The 26,884-nt window shown below is 34.6% G+C and overlaps 1 protein-coding gene and 1 pseudogene across 1 annotated transcript in view; both read right to left on the bottom strand.

Moving 5' to 3' along the window:
• The window catches only part of LRP1B (LDL receptor related protein 1B), a 1,985,988-nt gene that overhangs the window by 1,713,306 nt on the left and 245,798 nt on the right, over positions 1–26,884 (bottom strand). The window lies entirely within an intron of this gene.
• Positions 20,437–20,535, bottom strand: LOC130026994 (uncharacterized; annotated as a pseudogene).

Here is a 26,884-nt window from a genome sequence, read left to right as displayed (position 1 = left end):
GCTATAAGAAAAGATGAAATTAAATTTACTCTCTTATGGATGAAATTAGAGGTTATCATGCAGAATGATGTCAGGGTAGAGGGATGATTCAAGCATGAAAATATATGGAATATGAAGAAACATAGTAATGGGGAGGTTATTGTAACAGACAGTGAGAGTTGAGCTATACAACTGAGACTGCTGGTGAGGTGGGGCAGTGGAAAGGAGGAAGGAACCTTGGGACAGGTGTCTGGTTCCTGGCTCTCTGGTGGTTGGTGTAGCATTGGAACATTCTTTTCATTAGTAAGAATCTTGCAAATCACAGTGCCAAAATAAAAATGAGGAAAACTGGTCATAGATCTAAATAAACAAAGACACACAGACAAAAGTAAAAATAAAAGAAATAGCTAAACTTACTACCAAACATTTTTAGAAAGGAATTTTCTATCATTCGTTTTATGTAGAATTGTTAGTTAGCATAAACTGAATAAAAGAAAAGAAAAACATTTGGCCAGTTCTATTGATTAATCTATATATATATATATATATATATATATATATATATACATATATATATATATGCATCTTGTTTGCCTGTTTTTGTTCCCTGCACCTGGAGCTGACTGGCCCTACTTCTTCCTCTTGGGAAGTCCATGACTGCATTTATTATTCTTCAATATATACATTAGAAACTAGCTGGAAAAAAGATGAAAAACTTTCTAATCATAATAATGTAAAATCAGTTTCTACAATAGTAGTAACAACCTTTTAAGTAAAATTAAAGAAACTTAAAAATTCCTTAATTAATCACCAACTATCCTACAAGATACTGAATCCATATTATAGATGAGAGAAACAACAGTTACAGGAAAGTAGTGTAACTTCTTTCCATCACCAAATAAGTTATTAAGATGTTATATTGGATTATGGTATTATCACACCAAGATATGTATATAAATTTAGCCTTTTGCCTTCCTCATGAATTTCTAGGTATGTGTGAGTGTACCTGATTCGTATGGTCATGTACACACCATAGATTGAATCCAAGACCTCACACACACTCATAGAGTGTGCACTTTACATCTTAAGTTATTCTATTTTAGACACTTAATTTTTCTTCAAAACTGATAGTCTATACATAAAATACTGTCAACAAAAAATTATTAGAATCCTCTTTAGCAAAAAGAAAATAAGGAGGGGACAGGGCGGGGTGGTGGGAGGGATGCTGGGACCATTGGTGGTGGAAAATGGGCACTGGTCGAGGGATGGGTACTCAATTCTTGTATGACTGAAATGCAAGCACAAAAGTTTGTAAGTCTGTAACTGTACCTCACGGTGATTCACTAATAAAAAATTTATTTTTATTTATAAAAAATTTAAATAAATAAATAAAACTAAATTTTCTTTCACAAAAAAAGAAAAGTAGTGATAAAAACAAATTAAAAAACATAAATCAGATTATGAATAAAGACAGAATTTATAATTAAAATTAAATTCAATCTACTTTTTAATTTTTTATTTCATCAAGAAATATATTAGTATTATTAATTTTCGGTTTGAATCACATCTGGGTATTTTCATGGCTTAATATTAGTTCTGCACTCAATGAACCATATTCAGTGCCTGGGATCAAACTTGGGGTAGCCATATACAAGGCAAAAGCCTTCCCAGATGTACTATCTCTGTCATGAAGCAATTAAATTTATTGAATATTTACTATGTTAACATCATATACCAATATTGGTGAAATAGTGCTATATTATTTTACCAAGTTGAGTTCTCATCATCAACAGATGTGGGGAACTGTGTCTGGAATGATAATAAAGTAGTTACAGCACTTGGCCTGCACACCCCTGACTTCAGTTGATCCATGCACTGCATATGGTCAGTCTTAAGTCGTACCATGAGCAATCCCTGATCACAGAGACAAGCGTAAGACTATATATTGTCTATTGTGGCCGAAACACAGAATTAAATAGCTTTGGGGATATAGACAATAAGCATATAATATATGCAACAAGTAACCTTAAATACTAAGGGCATTAAAGATAAATCAAGAAATATGGTAGTTTTCAGTACGATTATTGTACCAGCTGTTTGCTTGGAGATGAACAGAGAGCTACTTTTGAGTTTTGTCAGGAAAATTAAAGAGACAACATGCGACTATCTACAGAACGAACATTCCAAGAAGAAATAAGATCACTTGACAGGAGCCTCAGGAATCAATATAAAACAGGGAAATTGTATAATATAATGCAAGCATATAAATTGGAGCCATAGGCAAATATAAGTAGAAGCTTTTTATTAAGTTTGGGTTTGGTTTAAGGTGAAATAGCACAGTGGTAGGGTGTTTGCCTTGCACGCGGCCGGCTCAGCCGAGCCAGGTTCAATTCCTCCACCCCTCTAGGAGAGCCCAGCAAGCTACCGAGAGTATCTCCCCGCACGGCAAAGCCTGGCAAATTACCTGTGATGTATTCAATATGACAAACACAGTAACAACAAGTCTCACAATGGAGACGTTACTGGGCCCGCTCGAGCAAATCGATGAACAGTGGGAGGACAGTGCTACAGTGCTACAGTGCTACAGTATACAATAGGATAATTTCAAACAAAGAAATGAATTGGCTCAATTTATATTTTACAAATACTGGTGGCAGTTATGTGAATGACAGGCTGCTGGGACTCAAGAGAGAAGTTCTCTTTCTCTCTCTCTCTCTTGAGTTCCAGCAGCCACTGAGAGATTGTCTATGTAATCCAGACAAGGTGAAATGTGACATCACTGGTTATTGTACCAAAAGAAATATCAAGAAGTATTGTGATCGGACATGTATTTTAGTAGGAATGAAGTTCACAATTCTTCCTGAGAATTAGAATGGCAGGCAAGAGGGAGAGGAAGAATGAAAGGTATATCTTAGCCCAGACACTATAGAGCTGATAACATTTTAATTTTAATTCTAATATTAGGAGGCTTTTAATGGTCCTAGTATCTCTGGTTTGGATATCTAAGTTTGGGGTGAGAAAGATATACCAGTAGAAGTCATTGTGACACTGGGTATTCTGACTCTACAGCATGAAGTATCAAATCAATATTTAATTTTGGGGGGTAACAGGGCCTCTCAAGGATCAGAAAATCAGGAATTCCACCAGTGATTCTCTGCCAAGATCACTGTTAGTTTCGTGCAAAAGCTTAGGATACCCAGGTCACTCCAGTGATTCTGGGAACCTCTTGGACCACATCTGTTGATGCACCAGGTCCATGTGATGCCAGGAGGAAATCAGATCGAGGTCAGATAAATAATCGGCATGTGCCTAAAGAGTTGCGCTATCATCCGTCCCTAACTGAGAATCATCAGGATGTGACATTTAGGAGCATGGACTAAACCAATCATTTATGAAAAATTTGTAGCAATAGAGAAGATGAGAGGGATGTGTATGAATAAAGCCTGCAATATCTAATTACATAAGAATTCTTGTGGGTCACTGTAATCTCGTAAAGATTAGAGAAATTACATTCACAGGAATTCTGTAAACATAAAACCAGGACATGTCATGAACTTTTGGGAATTAAAACTTTCCAAAAAAAAAAAAGAGACGAAAAGATCAAATTGTTTTTTAATTTGTACAGTGTTATATCTGATCCCTTACTTGGACATTTTTGGGTAATTTTCGTTGAAATTGTGTAGGTAAATGATGAGAAAAGAGTGTGAATTGTGAGGATAAAAGAAAGTAAGAAACAAAATACAGAGTACAGATTGAACAAAAATACTTACGTAAGGGCTGGAGCAATAGCCACAGTGGGTAGGGTGTTTGCCTGGCACGCAGCAGACCTGGGTTCAATTCCCAGCATCCCATGTGGTCCCCCAAGCACTGCCAGGAGTGATTCCTTACTGCAGAGCATGGAGTAACCCCTGAGCATTGGTTAGGTGTGACAAAAAAGCAATATAAAGTATGTATATTTATAAATATATACATTTATGTATAAATGCATAAATGTATACATTTATACACAAATGTGTACATTTGTGTATAAATGTATATAAAATATATGTGCATTTATATAATTTATATATAAATGAATATAATATATATGCATTTATATATAAATATATATAAATATATGCACACATATGTTTATATACACATATGTATAAGTAAAAAGAACAGGAAGGAGACACATGTATATATACACATATGTATAAGTAGAACAAGAAGGAGAAGTTAACTTCTGTTTGGAACTCAAGGATGAGTAGCTTTCTTTAAAATCGATTGCAGGTCAGTGAGTCAAAACAATCCTACAGAGAATTGGGAATTGATGCTTTGAGATAAAAAGGAAAGGAGCTGAAGAGATAGTACAGTGGGTAGAGTGCTTGTTTGCTTGTGTCCTAGCAGAGTTTGACCTCTAGTACTCCATGTGGTTCACTGAGAACAATAGAATCAATACATGAACACAGAGCCAGGAGTAGGTCCTGTGCGCAGGTGTGTCCCTATTGCACAAAAAAAGAGGATAAATAGGGACTGCATCTCTTGAAATTAGAGAAAAAGTAAAGTTCAGAGTATCAGGGTTGTCTAGAGGACACATCATTTAACTAGAATAGGTGGGAAGGTTTGACAGATGAGAGCAGACTGCATTGGGAGACAAAAAAGAGAGATAGACATTACTGGAAAATAGAAAGTGTAGATTTTTAAAGACAGGACGGGGGGTATATCTCAAAATATTGAAGACCCTCATGGGACTTGTACTTTAGATATGAAACCCAGTCATTTTACTTTGGGTACCTATTTGAAAGTACAAATCTGCTCCTTGGTGCAAACAAAGTTTAAGACAATTATTAGGTAAAGATATAACTGTTAACAAGATAAAAATGATTTTAGAGGTAGTGAACATGGACGGTGATCAACAGAGATATGTCTGGATGGCAGAGGCTGAAAATCAGACTTAACTGAAAAAAAGATCAGCATTAGACTACAGGGAATATTCTCTCTCTCTCTCTCTTTTTTTCGTTTTGGATCACACATGGCGATGCACAGGGGTTACTCCTGGCTCTGCACTCAGGAGTTACTCCTGGCGGTGCTCAGGGGACTATATGGGATGCTGGGAATCGAACCTGGGTTGGCTGTGTGCAAGGCAAAAGCCCTACCAGCTGTGCATCTCTAAAGTCCTGGAATATTCTCTAGTATAAGTCAAAAGTTAAGAGGTAGAAATAATTATATTTAGGTGGATATATATGCCTGTGTCTATGTGTGCATATGTCACTTAAATGAGTACATAGGGGGAGGCAAAAGGAAGTGAGAGATGGAACCAATAAAGGAAGTTGCAAGAGAAGTGAATTTACTAGGAAACATTTAACTGATTTACAAAATGAAAGAAGAGTAATTAAACATACCTAGCTTCCAGCTAAACTGCTACTTAACGTGAATTCTCAGGTAAAGATAAATAGTACATAATTACACAGCTGTGTTGAAAAATCTATGCATTCAATAAAATCTACTAGTAAATACCCTCTAGATAATCAAATGGAGTTCTTTTTCGATAATAAAGCTATTTAGTTTTCTTCTCTATTTTAAAGCATGATCCTTTTTTCTAATAAAAATTAGATATATTAGAAGTGCTAATTATATGAATTTCCAAATTACATGAATATTGAAGAGTAAGTTTATTAGGCTATTATTCATTTATAAATGCAACATATAAACCAATTGCTTATGATATTAGTGATTATTATCATCAATAAAAATAGAGAGCCTTCTAATTATAAAGTTTAAAAGACTGTAATTCTTCAAATATATTCTTGTGTCCAATGAAATACCTATAGATAAGAGAGGTTGCAATGATGGCTCTTGAATTTTAGTGCACACATATACAAATTAGGGCACAAAAACTGGCTCTGCTACAGACAAAACATTAAGTTTTAATTTCTGTTTTCACATCCTAGCTAGGTCCTAAGATTAAACTAAGACTTTTCTTTTTTGTGGCAAAAGTAATGTAAATATACTTGGGCTCAAAGGATGTATGAGAACAAAATTGGTTGCTAAATATAAATAAAACTCAGACTACAGTACCCTAAGACCACAACCAGAGTATTCTAAGACATCAAATCATGGCTGCTAATTTTACTGTGAAATATGGCATCAAAGTTGACGATAGGTTGTATTTTTACTAATTACCAATAATTATGAGCTGGAGCAATAGCACAGCAGGTAATACATTTGCCTTGCACGTGACCGATATGGCTGACCCGGGTTCGATTCCTCTGCCCCTCTTAGAGAGCCCGACAAGCTATCGAGAGTATCTTGCCTGCATGGCAAAGCGTGGCAAGCTACCCGGGAACTATTAAGTATGCCAAAAACAGCAACAAAAAGTCTCAGAATTTATTGTGAGATGTTACTGGTGCCCGCTCGAGCAAATTGATGAACAACAGAAGGACAGTGCTACAGTACCAAAAATTACACCAGGAACAATAAAATAAGATCATGATATTAAGCCTAGAATATTTTGAGACAAAAAAGTAAAAGTGCAAAATAGAATAATAGCTGAGGGAATTGAATTTACTGCTAGAATTCTGCAAAATACCATCATTTTTGTAATGATATTACACTTATATATAATTAAGAAATATTTCCCTTTGGCCAATATAAAATTTTTCAATTGTTGAGACTGTTCACTAATTAGAAAATGAATTATATCTTAATAAATAGTAAGTGGTTGATGATCTGTTTCAGAGATATAGTACATGTTTAGCATCAATGACACTTTCCATGGTATCACAAACAAAGCCAAAACCCAACTTCGTTTCCAGGAATGGCTCAGTGCAATATACTTCTGCTTTGCAAGTGTAAAGTTATGAATTGATACCAATGTCATGCACTTTTGCTGCTTGGAACTCTTAGCACCAACAACAAACAAGTAATGTCCAATGCACTCCAACCAGTGTGGAGGAGCACTAAAATTGAAGATTTGCCAGCACCATGGCCAGAACAATGACCAATGGTAACCATGGGTGAACCAGCACAATGGCCCCTGACACACACTAAAACCAGAATCTATATAAGGACCACAATCTAAAGAGTACAACCCATCCTCATAAGCATTACAACAATAATGTACTTTAGTAACATAAATACAATAGTGATATCCTGGTGTGCACAAGTACCACAACTTAAAAAAAAAAGTGAGTGATTTATTGCAGCAGAGTTCTCAATCTCTGCAATCAGGTAACCAACAAATACCTTAAACCAGTGAGTACCACAACCAAATGTAACATAGAGCCATTGCACACCATAACAAAAAGAGAAGGAATAGTGGAAATAAATAAATGCCAGTAAATCAACTGGCTAAGTCTTCAGTGCAGAGCATATGCAAAAAGATATTTCAATTATAGTAGGACAAACGTTTATCTCAAATTTTAATAATTTTTAAAATATGCACATTTCACTTATCTTGAACAGAATTCTGAATAAGACTGCCTAAGAATAAATTGTAGATGATTTTCTAAACTTTAATAAATTTTATTTTACCTAAATTTCTGTTGGCCACATATCTGCATTCATATTGCATCTGTAGCATTGTAGCACTGTCCTTCCATTGTTCATCGATTTGCTTGAGCGGGCCCAGTAATATCTCCATTGTGAGACTTTGTTGTTATTGTGTTTGGCATATTGAATATATCACAGGTAGCTTGCCAGGCTTTGCCATGCGGGTGAGATATTATCATCAAAGTCAGAAAAATAAATTATAATAAGTTTGCTCTCAAGTTTTATAGGTAAATCGGTTCACATAAAATTTTATTTTTGTTTCATATTTGTCTATATATTGGTATATATCCATAAGTATACGTCTATTTTATCTCTTGCTTTTGAAACTTCACAGATAATAACAAAATTTATAAAAAAATCAATTGTACAAGTAATTTCAAATATATGTAGTTTTATAAACCAGACACAGAGTTTTAAATGATTACCATTAGAACATGCCCAGTGGCAGATGGTGACATGCCATTTTAGGGCCACCTAGAGGCACAAAAATTGTCCCATGTTTTTCATTTTGGCAGATGTACATGCCCCTTTGGCGAAGTTTAGAAAACAACTAAAAGAACTGCACCTTCTAAACAGATTGTATTTCTAGAAGGACATGTGCCTTTCAGCCAGAATGGACCTGTAAAAGTTGTTTAGAATCAGTAGCATCAAATATGTACCATAGTTGGTATAAAATTTAGAATATGGCATAAGCTCAATTACTACACTGTATTTCTGTTCCACTTATAGCACTTTTATAAATCCCAAGTAATTATCTTCAGAACACTATTAAAATGAATTTTCAACAAATTCCAGCATTCCAAATAACTTATTTTAAATATAAATTGAATTTCAAATGTTATACAGGACTCAATTCTCAGTGACAGCAATTTTGTAGCACTCATGTTTTAATTTAGCATATTGATACTTTAGAGTTTCTAATAACCACTCAAATTTAAACCTGTATCTGAAAATAATTTTAAAAGTGAGTAGACTCATCGTATTTACACACAACTATAAATCATAGTTCTTCTTTAATATTTTTTGAAAGACATGTCTCTATTCTGAATGAGGTGGTTGGACCTGGTAAATGTGGAATCCAAATGACATAGATGGAAAAATAATTTGAAAACCTATGCCCCTATGGAAAGCTGGTGTATATTTTACCAAGCTTAATTACAAAGTTCTTTTATTCTTAAGGTAAACATCTGTATGCCTATGAAAGGCACAATATCCTTGAACTTGTCAACATCAATCACTTTGCTTTTCCATCTTCCATCACTTCTGTCTTAAACAGGATATTTTTGAAAGTCTGTTCTGTCAGATATGTTTCTGCAAAAATTAAGTTAATGAGTTACAAATGTTGGACACCAAAAGGATTAAAGAAAGGTCTTACATATGTTAGATAACAAAGAAAGGATGAAGTCACTGATAACTAGGACTTCACTATGTGCTTATTATAACACATTCACATTATAAAAATAACACTCACTCTCACCTTGACATTTTGAAATTGCCATGGAAACATCCGAAAGTAATTAACTATGATTAAATTTGGGATAGTACTTTGACTTTATGAGAGCACACCACAAAAAATTCCTCTTCATTAAAAATTTTATAAATATTTGCCACCTTATTGTTTCACCTGGTTTCCATACCAATGTAATATTGAAATTTGCTAGGACACACTATTACTCTCTCTTGCTTCTAATCTGATTCTATGCACACTACTTCTCTTTTTTACTAATGTGCTTCTTTTTCTTAGAAACTGTGCTACGACTTCGAAAGTATTATCACATTCTGACTCTCCAGTGCTTAGTTTTGCTTTATTTCTCTGAAATGCACTTAATTTTTCCTAAACAAGATTCAAAATAAAAAATTCTAAAGGCTAGGCTAACCAATTTTGGTGCTTCCTGTAATTTCCTATGACAAAAGTATATATCTGTGTATTTTCTTGATCCCCATTTTTCAATTGAGTGAAAGAACACAAACACTTACCTCTTTCATCTTTAGTAATGTTTCTAAGTTCCTTGAGTTAGTGACCAATATGGAACTGAAATCTACTTTTCTATTATTATATGTCTATTCAGTTATATACTTATTAAGAATAATCTACATTATTCAGTTATTTAACTGAATAATATTGAATGGTGTGCCAATTTTAGTTCAAGTGATACTCTAGAATGTTTAAAAATGTTATAAAGGTAAAGGCCCTCCCGTTGATCGTCGATTTGCTCGAGCGGGCCCAGTAACGTCTCCATTGGAGACTTTGTTGTTACTGTGTTTGGCATATCGAATACTCTCGGTAGCTTGCTGGGCTCTCCAAGAGGGGTGGAGGAATCGAACTCGGGTCAGCCATGTTGGCCGCTTGTAAGGCGAACGCCCTACCGCTTTTTACTCACAATTTATTTCTGATTAAACCCCAGGAAGGACACTGATTTCTTGCTCTCCTCTTACTTCTTGTACGCTTAGGTGGCTTAACTATCCATCAAATCCAGGTATGCATAATGGTGTATTTTTGTTAAACTGTTATTAAAAATCATTACTTTTCCAACACCTCTCTTTTAGATGGATTAGATGACTGATGGGCTACAATGATTTAATTACACAAAGAAAGAGTTTTAAAAAAGACAAAGATTATAACAAATTTTGGGCCAGAGGGAAATTACAGTGGGTAAAGTATTAGCCTTGCATGTGGTGGACCCAGGCTTAATCTCTGGCTCCATAAATGGTTTACACAGCACCATCAGGAGTGATCCTTCAGTACAGAAACAGGTTTAAGTACCACTGGGTGTGTCCCCAAAAACAAATCAACAAATATACATTTAATCATGTTTTATTATAAAGCTGATAAGATATATGGCAAAATATGTAGAGCAGTCACAATATCTTGAAATACAATTAATATTACAGAATTTAGAAAATAAATTTTCAATGTTGATATCACTGTTCATTTTACTTATAACATATTTGTTCATTAATCATCATGGCCTTTAATGCTGTTAAATACTTTCAACCTTATTTAACTGTCCATATAGTTTGCCTTTGTTGAATAATTATTCAACAAAGCCAATAATAACACCAAGCCAAGGAGTAATTTTTGTTCTGGATATTAAGGGTAGAGCAAGGAATAATACATTAGATACTTTTCTCCATCTGTCTTACAACCAAATATAGATATAAGAAGGAGAAAACACAAATAGATAATATTGGTTTATGAAAGTTTAATTTGAACTTTGTAGGCTAAAATGATAGTCACCATAAAAGGGTAAAGAAGGATGCATTATTTTCTTTGATTTCTCCAAATTGAAATATGTTTATAAATATAGGCACTTCTCAAAACATTAGAAATTAAGTATCCATATGGCCATCAATATCACTTTTGGGAATATATCCTGGAGTTCCAAAAACATGGTAAAAAGCCAACCTGCACTTCTATGTTCATTGTATCACTATTCACAATAGTCAGAATCTGAAAACAACCCAAGTCTCTAAGAACAGACAACTGGATAAAGAAACTATGGTACATGGAATACTATGCAGCTGTTAGGAAAAAATAAAGTCATGAAATTTGCTTATAAATGGAGGAACATGGAGAGATTCATTCTAAGTAAAGTAAGTCAGAAAGAGAGGAATAAACAGAATGATAGGATTCTTTTGTGGGTTATAAAAGAAGAAACAGTATGAGACTAATACCTAAGGACAGTAGAAATACATGTCAGCAGGACTGGTCCATCGTTGAAAGCTTGCCACAAGTGGTGGCAGTGGGGAGGGCAGTTAACACTTAGGATGGAGAAGGAATCACTATGACAGTTACAGTTGGAAATGATTACTCTGGACAGGAACTGAGTGCTTAAAAGTAGATAATGAGATAATGGAATATACCTTTCAGTTTCTGTATTGCAAATCATAATGCCCCAAATACCCAAAATATGTGTGTGTTTGTGTGTGTGTGTGTGAGAGAGAGAGAGAGAGAGAGAGAGAGAGAGAGAGAGAGAGAGAAAGAGAAAATTCCTATCACAGGAGCAGATTGGGAGGGGTGGTGGCAGGTGGAAAGCTGGGGACATTGTTGTGGTAGGGATGTACACTGATTCAAAGATGAATGTTGGAACATTATCTAACTGAAACAATTACAAACAACTTCGTAACTGTGTATCTCAGTATGATTTTATCAAAAATATATAATTTATGTTATGAAGTGAAATAAAAATATATGTATACAATATCCAATAACCTTCTATAGAGATATGTACATTATTATATGCTTATTATATATGATTATCATATGCTTATTTAAGAATAGTATATAAATCCAAATGTTAACACAACATTGCTTTTATTTCGTTTGGAAACACACTCAATTTTTCGCAGACCTTATGCCTCTCAAGGAGCTCAGAAAACACCTCCTGGTGGTGCCCAGTAGGTCACATATGCTACCTCTCACTATCACTTATAGAAAAAACATAATTATTTAGATTTGGATAAGTAGTTTACAGAATTTTCACAATCAATACATGCAAGCGTCAAGCTTTGTGTATTAAAATAGAGCATAATTTGCTAGAATCTATTGAGGTTGGTATTATATCCAATATATTATGAGGCATATTATGTTACAGAGATTGAGCAACCTGTTGAAAACTCTGAAGCAGTTAAGCAAGCCCAGAGGTAGTGACCTGAATGGCATGTCCCTGATATACCCTGTGTTTATATTTTTGAAGAGTAGGGAGTCTTCATGAAACCAGTTAGTTACCAGAATAGTTATTTAGGGGTAGTATAAAGATCACTTTCCAATAAAGGGCACTTAGGAATATACAACCTTGCAAAGGTCCTAATGGTTCCATAGTCATGCTAATTCCCAAATATATGGGCTAGAGCGATAGCACACCAGGTAGGGTCACACGGCCAACCTGGCCAACCCGGGTTTGATTCTTCCACCCCTCTCGGAGAGAGCCCGGCAAACTACCGAGAGTATCTTGCCCGCACGGCAAAACCTGGCAAGCTACCCGATATGCCAAACACAGTAACAACAAGTCTCACGATGGAGACGTTATTGGGCCCACTTGAGCAAATCGATGAATAATGGAAGGACAGTGACAGTGTCAGTGATGTATTTATACATATATATATAAAACTTCGCTCTAGTTTGTATATTTTAAAAGTTTTTAAATAACAATTTTTTATAATAATAAAACTATTTTAGGGGTGAAATTTACTAAACCATACCCATCTGTAAAATGGCACTAGCTCTTCAACACTGCCTTATAGAATCTTTTCTACTGGAATATTTACCACATCCTTGCTAACCTCAATTATGCTGTCAAGTATAGAGATTTTTTTCATGGATATTGCTTATATTCCCTATATTTGTTTTTATGTATGTATGATATGTGATTAAGGTTTCTAAGAATACCTCTTTCTCATTATTATTTCACCAAGCATGACACCCTTCAGTTTTGTCCATGTTGCCATAAAATGCAGAATTTCATTTCTTTTTCTTTTCTACTTGAGAAGTAACCCATGTGTATGTAAATCAGAGCTCCTCTACTGGGAATCTTCTATGGTGCTTAGGGCTCTTCCTAGTTCTCGGATGCCATAAATAGTGCTGCAATGAGCACAGGGTTCCAGTCATCTTTTAAATTTAGTGCTTTATGTCCTTGGAATGAATACCAAAGAGCAGAATTTCTGGATCATGTGGTAGTTTTATTTTTAATGTTGCAAAGTTTCTACAGATGTTAATCAGTGATTTGGGTCTCAAATTTTCTTCACATGACCACCAGTACTTGATTCTGTTTTTTTTGTTTGTGTATATATATATATATACACAAACAAAAAAACCAGAATATATATAAATATATAGGCTATCCTTACTAATTTGAGGTAGTATCTCTTGTCACTTTGCATTTCTCTGGGGATCATTGATTATGAATACTTTTTATTCTGTGTATCTGTTTTGGCCATTAATAGATCTTAATTGAAGAACATTTTACTTAGTACTCCCCTCATTTTTCATGGGGTTGCTTATTTATGATGCTTAATTATATGGGTACTTCCTATATCCTATATATTAGCCATTTGTCAAAAGCATGTCATATAAATATGTTCTTCCTTTTGTAGTTTACATTTTAATTTTGTCGACAGTTTCATTGAACAATGTTTTATTTAATGTAGTCTACTTGATCGTTGCTTTCCTTTTCTTACCAGTGGCATTCGATTTTTGAAGATGCCATATTCAAAATTAAGCCTAAACAAGTAGAAATATATATAAGAAACATCTGCACAGTGTGGCTAACTTTTTAAGACAACAAATGATAGGAATACAAGCTAAAAATTAATTCTGACAAACTAAGGAAAAGCGTGTTTACTTTTGATGATAGTTAATGGTGAACTATTGCCCATAATTTTCTTAGTCTTATTAGGCATAGATTTAAAGTAACTTAGAGTCTACCATGATAATATCATTCCTTATGCAGAATAAACTGTCTCAGGTGCCTGAATTGATTTAATAAGAATGGAATACCAGGCTTAATGTCAATGTCTAAATGAACAATATTTTCCACCTGTAAGTAAATAGATGAATTCTGAACCTCATAGCAGAAATTCCAAACTCTCCAGTGGCACCTTACTCAAGAGAGCACTTCAAACATGAAAGTAAAGAACAAGGAAAAACAATTCCATTAAAAATTGAAACTAAGATAATCTTTTAGCTTGCATGTGCTGTCAACAAAATCCTAAAGTTGATTTTTTTCTGATAAATGGAAGGTATTAAAAACTAGCAGAACTTCTATAAAGGTAAAGGTAAAGGTAAAGGCCCTCCCGTTGATCGTCGATTTGCTCGAGCGGGCCCAGTAACGTCTCCATTGGAGACTTTGTTGTTACTGTGTCTGGCATATCGAATACTCTCGGTAGCTTGCCGGGCTCTCCGAGAGGGGCGGAGGAATCGAACTCAGGTCGGCCATGTTGGCCGCTTGTAAGGCGAACGCCCTACCCACTGTGCTATCGCTCCAGCCCAGAGCTTCTATATATAGTCATTTATAAAAATAGTATTAATTCTTCAATTAACAAGACAGTGCTAATGGACAGACTTACCATCTCTAACAAGAGGCTTTTACTTTCATCCCACTTTTTCCTGTTAGATGTTTACACAAGTTTTCCACTTAAATACTTATGTAAAATAAAGAAAAGTGGGGAACATGATATTTTAAAAATAAAATTAGTTTTTCTTCTTTGGTAATAACATATCTTGATAGTTTTCTCTGGTAAGATCTAAGATACATTTATTCATGGTCTTAAATGAATAATGCTTAATGAGCTCATGAATTCATGAACATAGCATTTCAAAAATATATACATATCCCCTGTTCTCTTTTCTCAGTCTTAATTGGGTTGACTTCTGAATTAGGATACTGAACTTTGAAAGAAACCATCCATTTTTGCTAACATACTGCCTAACTGAAAGCTCATAATATCATTAAAACTGTGATATGATGTTTATATCAAATCCATCAATGAGACCTTGATTTTTATCACCATATTAATAACTATTAAAATATTGAACTTGTTCAGGAAAGTTGATCTCATGAAATTTGCTTATAAGTCCATAGACATGGAGAGTATTATGCTAATCCAATATTATGTTGGATTATTGTGTTACAGGGTATACAAAACAGTCAGGCTTTAAATGTTTAAAAGTCTACTCTTCAAAACAATTGGATCTATTTTTCAAAAAATCTTTGGCATTGTTGGGCTTTGAAATGAATCAGAAAGAGAGGGACAGACATCGAATGACTGCACATATTTGTGGAATATAAAATAATGTATCAGACTAACAGAAGGACAGTAGAGCCATGGGCCAGGAGTATGGAAGGAAGCCTCATGTGCTGTGGGACAAGGCAGTTGGACTAGAGAAGGGACCACTAAGTCAATAATGGTTGAAGACATCACTCCGTACGGGAGATGTGTGCAGAAAGTAGACAAAGAACCAAACATGCCAAACATGATGGTCTCTCAGTATCTGTGTTGCAAACCATAATGCCCCAAAGTAGAGAGTAAGAAGGACAGTGCCTGCCATAGAGGCAGGGGGAAGGTAGGGTGGTGGGAGGGGTACTGAGAACATTGGTGGTGGAAAATGTGCACTGATAGAGGATGTTTGATCATTGTATAACTGAAACTCAGTCATGAAACTTTGTAACTGTATCTCAAGGTGATTAAAAAATAATTGGATGTAACTATTATTGGGCTGGAGCCATAGCACAGTGGTAGGCTGTTTGCCTTGCGCCAGCCCGGCAGAGCCGGGTTCGATTTGTCCGCACCTCTCGGAGAGCCCGGCAAGCTACCGAGAGTATCTCACTCACACGGCAAAGCCTGGCAAGCTACCTGTGACGTATTCAGTATGCCAAACACAGTAACAACAAGTCTCAAAGTGGAGTCATTACTGGGCCTGCTCAAGCAAATCAATGAACAACGGGATACAACTATTGTTACTGTGAAATGTTAGCTGTGTGGAGGAGAGGGTGTTATTTTGGACATATCTGGAATTGCTCAGGGTTTACTCTTGTCTCTGAACACAGGACTTAATCCTGGTGGTACTTGACAGATCATAGTGGAGTCAGGAATCAAATCAAGTAACTAAAGTAACTAAACCCCTTTACTTCCATTATGGCCACTTAGATACATTTTTTATAATGTGCACACTAAAATACACATTTTAGGCATTAATAAAAATTAATACTGGTACAGATGGATACTAGTGACAATGAATTACCCTAATTTTTGTTAACCATGCTAAGATATATCAATTTTCCGACTACATTTGATATAACTAAATTTTAATTAATAATTCCATAAAATATATCCAAACAATTATTATCTATGCCTTGATTTAACTTATGAAGAAATGAAACACTTAGTAGTTTATGTATAATTATAATCACAAATAAAACTGCACAACTAATAGCTATACATGTTACTTTTATGTACTTAAACCTGGAGAGTTTCATTTTCATTACATTTCAAGATCAATAATATGAATCCAAGATAAAAGTACATTATTAGATAACAAATATTAAAGTTTTTTAGATCTTTTCAAATACTAATATTTTATAATATCTCAATAAATGACAGAGCAATCTAATTAAATGAGTTGATAAACTTTATACATATGCAAGTATAACTAAAAAGTTCATGGATAAAAGACCATATTAATATTTTTGAGATATCTTTTGTTCTGAATATGTTTACCTTTATGTTTACTGTGCATAAGGGCTGGAGCGATAGCACAGCGGGTAGGGCGTCTGCCTTGCATGCAGCCAACATGGCCGACCCGAGTTTGATTCCTCCGCCCCTTTCAGAGAGCCCAGCAAGCAACCGAGAGTATTCGATATGCCAGACACAGTAACAACAAGGACACTTCATTGGTGTAGAGACTTATTTGCCCTGTCTGTTAAATATGGTCACAGAATGTTCTGAAAATTTCTATATTACACTTAATTAAATCTTTCTTCTATAACACTTTCAGAGTGATGTATTCCATTTTGAGAAGGTACTTCTAATACAGTAATAAAACTTTCTCTCTCAAGACTAAATAAAATCATCCATGTAAAATTAAACCTTTTAAACATTGTGATAGAAATAAACCAAAAACTGTCTCAAAATGGCCTGGAGGTTGTTTATTTCTTCACAGTGTGCTGAGACCTATTAGCTCAAAGCCCAACAATGCCAATTTTTTTTTTAACAGATCCAATTGTATTGAAGAGCAAATCAGTAGACTTTTAAACATTTTAAGCCTACCTGTTTTGCATAGCCTGTAACACAACATCCAACATCTGCTAGTCATAGATAAGTCTGCCACAGCGTAAGATCTAAGTCACTGAAGTTCCATGGAGCAGCCCTTTGGAGCTCTCAACCCAGAGAAAAAACACGCTGCTGTTGCGTAACATCACCTAGAAACATAAGGCAACTCCTTGATTTTGATTTTGATTTCACTCTTTCTGCTCTCCCAGGTACTCTCATACAATTTAAAGCAACTTTCCTAAACCTTAAACTGTTGGACAGACTCATAATGAATTTGAGGGGTTTACCCCCACGCTCACAGGCCAAAGCTTATATATGCTACTGCCATCTTGTGGTCTTATGATTATTAGTTTTAAGTCAGTCCCTCAATTACTTGAAAATTCAATGAGCAAGTGGCAAACAGATGAATTCATTTCACAACTAATAGCATCCTAAAGAATTTTAAAGAATTTTTCCTTTCTTCTCATTTACCCTCTGAAATATCTCACCTTCCTTTGTGATGGGCCTCCATGTACTTTAGAATGAAAGTGACAGTTCCTCTGAGTAGTATTTCCACTTAACTAATTACTTTGATTGTTTTACATATGGTCAAGTTTTATGTATTTGATAATTCTGGTTGACATCTCTGTATAAAATTTCTTAAAGTTATACCAAGGACTGCATATTTTCCTGCATTGTTTTCTGATACAGTAAAAGCTAGGACTTTTGTATAATTACACTAGTAATTCTGCTATATGCCATGACTAAGATAACCAATATACTCATATATTATGAATTTGACTTAAACTAGAAAATGTGTATGCTCCATTTTATCATTTTTATTTGCTTGTGTCAAAAAGGGTTGATACTATACCTTTTTCAAAATGTTATAAAATTGTCAGTATTTTGCCATTACCATGGCACTATGAAGTTGAAAAATTCTTGTTTCTATGAGTAGAATGGAATTCTAAAAACTCTAAAGTACCCTCTTACAGAGAACATACTGATTTATAAATATGTCAATGGGATTTCTCCCTGCTCTAACCCAGCAGAGGTCTAACTGTGTTAGTTATGAAGAAGGGAGATCTACCTTGGAAAGAGAAATAACAGAAAGAAGGTAGAAAAATTCCATTAGAGTTTCCTATTGAAGAAACGGTGCTAACAAATGTGGTTATAAAAAGAAGTGTATTTTGCTTGTAGAAGATAACTCTTCTCTCTAAACGAACCACAAAAAACACAAGACTAGATTTTTGTCATTGTCCGTAAACCCAGAATAAACTCCTAAGAATATAAATTCAACTTGTAATTGTTTTAGTACGGTACTGTTTATAAAACAAAAAATAGAAGTATAGAATACCTATAACATAACAGTCTAAACTTTTTATAAAAATTAAGAATGCTAAATACATAGAATATATGCCTTTTAAAAGGTAAAGGAAAATACTGGCAACAAAAGATTTGTGGCAAGATAGTCATAAAGAAAATAATAGGGTATGAAATATAAAATAGTGAAACATCATAATGGTTAATTACATTGACTAATAAAATAGATAAAAAGAATGACTTACCTAAGTGTCCAATAGAAGATTGGGAAAAGATGAAGATATGGAAACCATATTTATTATTCTATCTAGGTTTGATAGATACCTATAGAATTTATATAAATTAATATGGAGGATCTTCATTTTATCTTACTACTAGAATATGTGCATCACAGGGAATTAATGCACTTTTGTTACAATTATAAATCAAAATTGAAAACATACTATATGATTATGTTTAAAGTATAAGAACAGAACATATATGTGCTAAGAAAACATACTCAAACTGATAGGGAGAATAACTCTACTTATCATACACCTCTATGAATTGCTCAATATACTAGCATAAATATGGATCACTTAACAAGTTGTGTTCACAAAAATGATATGCGTGTTTTTATTATATATAGAAACTACTAAAATGTGTCACTTCTATTCACATCACTTAAAAAAAAAGTTCTTTCCATCTTGATTTTTGTCATATACACGTTCAGTAGTGAGTGATTTTTTAATTTTTTAGTTGTTATTAAAGGCAAGGGCAGAGTAAAGAGAGAAAAGCAAACAAGATAACCTTCAAATATTTGGGAACAGCTACGAGGGCAAGCTCTTTTTAAAAACTATTCTTTGAGGAATTTAATAACATCCATTACACAAACCACGGAGTTTTCCTATCTCACAAATCAATTTCATTCTATTACATTGGTGAATTAGTTTCTTTCTGTGAATTGGTTGTTCCACCTTAACTATTGGTCTTCTAGTAAAAAAGGAAAGATAAGTGTTAAGAGTACAGAACATTGTCACGATAATAGCTCCATAATACTTCATACTTATTACTTAACCTATTTTTTCCAGATACACTCATGCCTCAGTGAACACAAGCAGCCATTACTGAATCAGTCCTGACAAAACTATCCACTGCGGTTCTTTCAAAGCAAAGTTTTCTGGATGTAGACTCATGAATAACAATAACGTTACTGTATGCACATTATCTTGAGAAGACTTTAAGGTCCAAATGATGCATTGCCATTTACTTAATATTATGATATAAAAAGGTCCTGATAAGACATTTAATTTTTCCTTCTTTAAAAATAATCTTTATGAAACTGAAAAAAATAATACACATAAAAATATAAATTTTCCTTATCATTGTGTGCATGCATACATATGTGAACATAAAAAGTTTGATATGTGTAACTTAATTGAGGTACTAATATATATATATCAAGTTTACATATGATCAATAGGTAATGAAAGAAAAATATATGAAAACCATTTCTAAAGTTAGAATGCTGTATTTTCACATGCAATTTGGGAAATATACTAAATTTAGAGTGCTAAAGAGGTATTAAGTTTCAGTTAAGCCATGATTCAGCCAGGTGTAGTAAATGCCCCTAACCTTGATACAATATTTAAAGCAGTATTAGAGTAAAAGCTATTCTAATGTCATAGATGATAGGACAGAAGGCAAAAAACTTGCAAGGAACTTGTCCTGCAGTAGCCAACACAGGTCTGATCCTGGGAATCCATATGACCGCCTCCCAAGCACCAAAGGAGTCATCCAGTACCACAGAGCCAATTGTAAACCCTGAATAACACTGCATATACACCCCCTGAAAGTAACCAAAACTATAAAAGCAATTTTTAAAAATTATTCTAAACTAATGTTCTTATCCTTGCGCTGAGACCATGCTAATCTTCTTTGTATCGGTCCAGTTTTTGACTGGAGTGATAGCATAGCGGTAGGGAGTTTGCCTTGCACACAGCCAGCCCGGCCAAGCCAGGTTTGATTATTCCTTTGCCCCTCTCAGAGAGCCCGGCAAGCTACCGAGAGTATCTCGCCCTCACAGCAGAGCCTGGCAAGCTCCCCGTGATATATTCAATATGCCAAACACAGTAACAACAAGTCTCAAAATGGAGACGTTACTGGGCTCGCTCGAGCAAATCGATGAACAACAGGTGGACTGTGCTAGAGTGCTAATGTTCTTATCAGCAAAAACATAGTCAAAAATGTTATACATTTGCCAACTTCAACTCGTATTTATTAAGGTGCAATAGATACATATCATTAAGTCTAGGAAATACTGCATCACTCTCTTCAGGAAGCTTTGTTTTATAGCGGCACACATGTGTCTGGTTTTAAAATACTTCCATGTATTCTCTTGGAGGCCGCCCCAAGTGTCCATCCCTCTTGGAGATCCCGGCAAGTTATGGAGATACCCCGCCCTCACGGCAGAGCCTGGCAAAGTACCCGTGGTGTATTTAATATGCTAAAAACAGTAACAATAATGGGTTTCATTCCCCGGGCCCTGAAAGAGCCCCCGATATGCCATTGGGCTATGTTAGCATGCAACAGGGACAAATGGAGACGTTACTGTCACGGGTTCGAGCAAATTGATGAACAATGGGATGACAAGTGATACAAGTGAAGTGAAAAGTATTAAAATACGATTTGATAACACATATATAAACTCAAATATTTGTAAATTTTTCTTTCTAAAGAGACTTAAGGTTTACTCTAGGTAATTTCAAGTACATTATACAGTAGTTTAAATAAAGTGATTATGTTAAATATTAGATATTCAGAATTTATTTCTTTTACAATAAGAAAGTGTATATGTTCTATCAGCTATTTATCCAAAACTCCTGGGAAAATGTCATTCTAATTTAGGTTACTATAAATTTGAGATTTGGGGGAAAGTGTTCATTTATATGTGAAATCGTACAGAAAATAATCATGTATTTTTTCATTTCAGCATAATAACTGCAGGGTTCAAATGTATGGTCACAAATAGCAAGCAAGATATATATGTTATAGTTGAATGATATTTAGAAGTCAAAATCAAGAGTCCAAAATTCATAATATGGAGACATTCCCCCCCCCCCCCCACATGTGGAGACATATTAGTTAAAAATACTCAGGAAATTCTTTAAAATAAAGTTCACAGGCTTACTGTATAACTGAGTCTTTGGTGCTTCTATATTTTAATATATAAGTGCTCTGAATATGCTAACCTTTCTGTACTACAACAGTCACAAAATTCCCATTTTCTATGGGAACCATTTACACAAAGCGTTCATGCTTCCTTTGCTTCAGCTTTTTGTCAAAAATGTAGAACAGTTTGATTAGAGTTAAAATGACATTTCTATGTCTAGCTGGTGGTAGCGGTTTACGGCACATACTCCATAGCTACTCAAGTTTAATTTCTGACACCCTATGATTCCCGGAACATTGACACATCACTCAGTATAATATTGGAGATGCCAGGCACACTTGGGGTTCTCAGTAATGCTGTGGCCTGAGTGACTCCTGGCACTACAGGGACTGAGCAGCATCACTTCCAAGGACATTGAATCCCTTTTCTGGTTGACTAAAATTCACAGGTGGCATGCCAAGACTCCTGAGCACTGCTTTAGATTCTCACTCACAATCAATGGCACTACCAGGGCCAGGAAAAAAAATACAATAAGCCTAGGTTTGATGCTCAAGTGATGTGTTGAAAATTTTGTGGTGTGATCCTCAACGGCCTTAGTACTTTTGGAGTGGCCCAGATGGTCTCTGGCTGAACAGTCTAGAGCACCAAAGCATTCAATGGACCTAGCACTGAACTGCCCACAGTTGGTAGAATATATCTAGGAGAGGACCCTGGATTCCCCAAGGACCACTTGAAAGAATCGACCGCCTACCTCCATAGCCATCAAGAAATAAAATTAAAATTAAATACAACATCATGTATTACCTACTTAATCTGTGCTTTACATATCAAATTACCTTATAAGGACAATTTCAACTAAATATGATTGATTTATGTATGCCTTATTATAAATTTATCTTTCTTCATTTGATTTTAATTTTTTATGTATAATGTATTTAAATGATCTGCATGTAATTAAATGGCTAGAGAAAATAAGAAATGCTAAGTATTTAAATTCAATGACTGTGGAATCAATGATGGGTGTTGATTAGAGTGAAGAAATAAACTCTACACTTAGATTTAGCTCTGAAATTCTTTGTCCTTCAATGTTTTGGCTTCTCCAGCTGCAAATTATGAATACTAAAAATACTATCTACACACTGAATAGCCATGAGATCTGGAAAAGTAACATAAGTCCAGGAAAAATAGAAAAGCATCTGACACAATCTGAACCATATTAAAAATACAATTTATTTTCCTTAATAAACTTATTTAATTGCATTGATCATTTAATTGTGGATTCTATTATTTATACAAAAATGCTTTTTATTGTAAGAAAGGTAAAACTTTTCTACAGAAAAGTAAGCATAGCCTTTTATTGCTATAATACAATAGCTAACAATCTGATATTTACATTAGAAAATTGTTCCTCTTTGTGACTACTTATAAAATATGTTTAGGAAATATCTATATAGACATATATAAGTTCAGAGAAGCATGTACAAACACATAAAATATATCATTTAAGGAATTAAATTTATAGAAATTTGTGCCTAAGACCTCCAGAACCAGCCACCACCATGCTGAGACCACTCTCCACATGCATGAAGGTACCAGTAGAGGAACAAAAGCATGCGGGTCCTGGGGCTGAGATCTCCAAGCCTGCTCGGATTGGGGCTGAGCACCCTCCACCCAGGTCCTCCAAATTCTCGTAGGCAGGGGCCACACCCACCAACTGACCCCCTGGCGCCGTGTAATCCTATCAACGGCCAAGACCCAGCTCCCAGAAGCATGCAGCCGTATTTGCAGCCGGGGGATATCTTATTATCTCATTCTTACTTTGAACAACCTGGCAGACTACCGAATATAGCCTGCCCACACAGCAGAGTCTGGCAAACTCCCCGTGGTGTACCCAATATGCCAAATACCAGTAACAATGATGGGTCTCATTCTCCTAACCCTGAAAGACCCTTGAATATGGCACTTTAAAATCTCAGGGCTAGGATGAAGGAGACGTTATTGGTGCCTGCTCGAGGCAATCGACAAACAACAGGATGGTCGTGATTGTGATCGTAATCGTGCCTGTGTCTGTAGTAATTTGTGTGAACATTTTATGAGGTTATTGTAACTTGATAACAATTATTAATGTATCTATATATTCCAAAATGACAAAAATAGTATTTCACCACATACCTAGATTTATTATAAAACTATATAGTAGTCCATTATTTGCTGAAATTATGAGAAAGTACAAGACATTTTCAGGTTTAAACAATGATGTTTTCCTTTGACCTATTTTTTAGTATTGTCAAGATAACCAATTTAAAGGTAAGTTTCATATGCAAAATGAGAAAATAAGGAGAGTTAATGTCGACATTGGCTCAAATATGTTTCAGGTTATGAAAGAGTCAGGATAAGAACAATAGGTGAGAATTGTGTTACACTTTGTGTTAGTGTAGCTTCTTCTATTGGTAAATCTTATTGCAAACTTTGTGTACATCTCTGTATGATGGGTGAAAAGAAAGAAGACAAATAGATAAAATATTTGAAGTGAGACTTTTTCTGTTTTTCTTGAAAGTGTCAGAAATTTAGCTATACAATTGTTTGGTTCCTACTTAATAGTCTTTAAAAGTAGAGGATAATTCATTTCATTCTGCAATTACTGGTTATATGAATAGCATATGACAAGTCTGACAAGTAGGATTTTCCAACATGGAATAGATGCTACAATGGCAAATTTGTTTGATTAATAAATCAAGGTTATGCCATTTGATAAGTTCTATTCTTTGTTAATGAAATATATTATCTAAGTTCATATGCTAATTTGAAAATGTCTACATTGTGTGTGCTACTGAATATCAAACACATCACTAGCTTGACAGAAAAAAATATTTTCCAAAACATTCTGAAGAAGTCAATTGTATATTATCTTCTATATGAATCGACACAATTCTTTGAATACAAATTGGATTCTTCATTATAAGATGATGAAATTTTAAAAGAAGATGAGAAATAACATGAATGCCATGCTATTTCCTCTATGACAACAGTGTTCTGAGTGATTCAACTTTAACAGAATCTATCAATATAGTTCAGGATTAAGGTACCTGCATATGGTCCCCTAAGAACAATCAGGAATGATCCGTGAACAGAGAGAGAAGATCCTTGAGAATATCCTGCCACATATTATCCCAAACTAATAAACATATAAATAAATAAAATTGTCAACTAAGACTCTTATAGAAGACATACTATATTATGTGCAAAGAATTCTCCAACTCATTGTGTGCTTTACTCGTGGATCATGATAGAGTTTTACATATCTTGAATCTGATTCTCCCTGTCTAGGAGAGAAAATGTGCTGAAAATGACCCCAGCTGAAGCCAGCAGGAGATTATTATCTTTCTACCCTTTTCCACTTTAGCCTGGAGCCATGAAGATCTGAGTTGCTCAATATTTCTATTACATTAATAGCACAATTATCACGTAGGAATCAACTTCATGCTGCTAATACAGACATGCCTCCGGAAGCAATTTCTGGCTCTGCTGGGCAAGGCAATCTATTAGGTCATTTGTAACCTTTGCAAAACCTAGTGGAAAGAATACAGACTTTGGGCTTATTGAGTATAAATTTGGGGTCTGTGTTTATTAGAAGAGTAACCTTAGCAAATTACTTAACATCAGAGCATTTCAAGTGTTGGGATAATTGCCTAGATTTGAGATAGCAGTGAGAGTTTATGAAAAACAAAACAGGTAAACAAGATATAGGAATTATTCAGACATGGTAGGCATTTAGGAAAATGGACATTATTTATATCATGCTCATTATTAATAATGTCTTTATATATAAAACAATATATAAACAAACTTACTTCTTATCCTTATTTTAGTGAGATTATTTAGTAACCTCCCTAAGCATATTAAAATAAAAGAAGCAATGTAAATTGCTCTGAAAATTATCAAATATGTATGACTTATTGTTGTGGTTTAAAAGTTATATAGTTATAAGTTGTGGTTTAAAAGTTTTGTAGCTACAAGTTTTAAGTGATGTGAATAATTGCAGAAGTTACTTACACTTTTATAAATACATCTACAATTTTAGGTATGTGATTCACTGAAAGCATATATTACTTATTTCATTCAGTTGATATGAGGGTAGTTAATTTTTTTCTCCTCTATTGTATCCATGAGGATAGTCTTTACAAATTGACTTTACAAATTTTGGAGTCAGTTAAACAATCTATAAAATTCCAATCCTGAAAATTTCAAAAATAAAAAATCAACCAAGTGAATAAAATAAATTGCAAAATTAAATTGCAGTTTAATAAATTCCAGTTGTATCACTTAACTATCATAATTTTCTACCTGTTTAAATTCTACACACTCAAACTTCTACATATCTCATAAGGATTTTTGTTTGTTATTTTTAATATGTGGGTTCTCCCCCAGAAGTGTGTAGGACCTACTCCTGTATCTGTGCTCAGCTATCATTCTTGGTAAAACTCATAGACATATGCAAAACTCTTGGTCGTTGGTTGTGCATAAGGCAAGCACATTAACCCCTATTCTATCTTGCTGGCATCATGTGGCTTCATAACTATTAAAGCAATTTTTCCTCATGCATATGTGATAATCTACATTGATGATCTCACCCTACGCTCTTCTGGGAGAGAATATCTACAAGTCAAAAAGACAAAAAAAAAAAAGGAAGAAGGCTTCTAGGAAACAATCAGTTATTTTCCTGCTTTGTGTTATTTTGAGGCTGCACCTGTCAGGGCTCAGGGTTTACTCCTGTTCTTTACTAAGGAGTCATCCCTGGTGGTGCTGGGGAGAGACGGTATTAGGGGCTGTGGGTCACCAAATGTGCTAGGAATTGAACCAGGGATTGGTCGCAGGTAAGGGAAGCACCCACTACTGTATCATTTCTGTGGCACCTGTTTTAATACTTTTGTTGTTGTTTCCACTGATGTGAACCATGCTGAGGAGCATACCTAACGGTGTCTGAGGCACATTTAGGACCTCATACATGTAAAGCACCTGTTCTACCACTGGATCATATTCCTGTTTCTATATTTGAATGATTCTTATAGATTTCATCAGTTTTCAAATATTTCCTATAATTTTAATTAAATTTTCTAATACACTTTATTTCTTTAAAATTAGGTTTTCATG

This window comes from Sorex fumeus, unplaced genomic scaffold, assembly GCF_029834395.1.
Source record: "Sorex fumeus unplaced genomic scaffold, SorFum_2.1 ptg000035l, whole genome shotgun sequence".
Lineage (NCBI taxonomy): Eukaryota > Metazoa > Chordata > Mammalia > Eulipotyphla > Soricidae > Sorex > Sorex fumeus.
The sequence above is the reverse complement of the archived record's forward strand: the minus strand, read 5'-3'. Positions and strand labels throughout refer to the sequence as shown.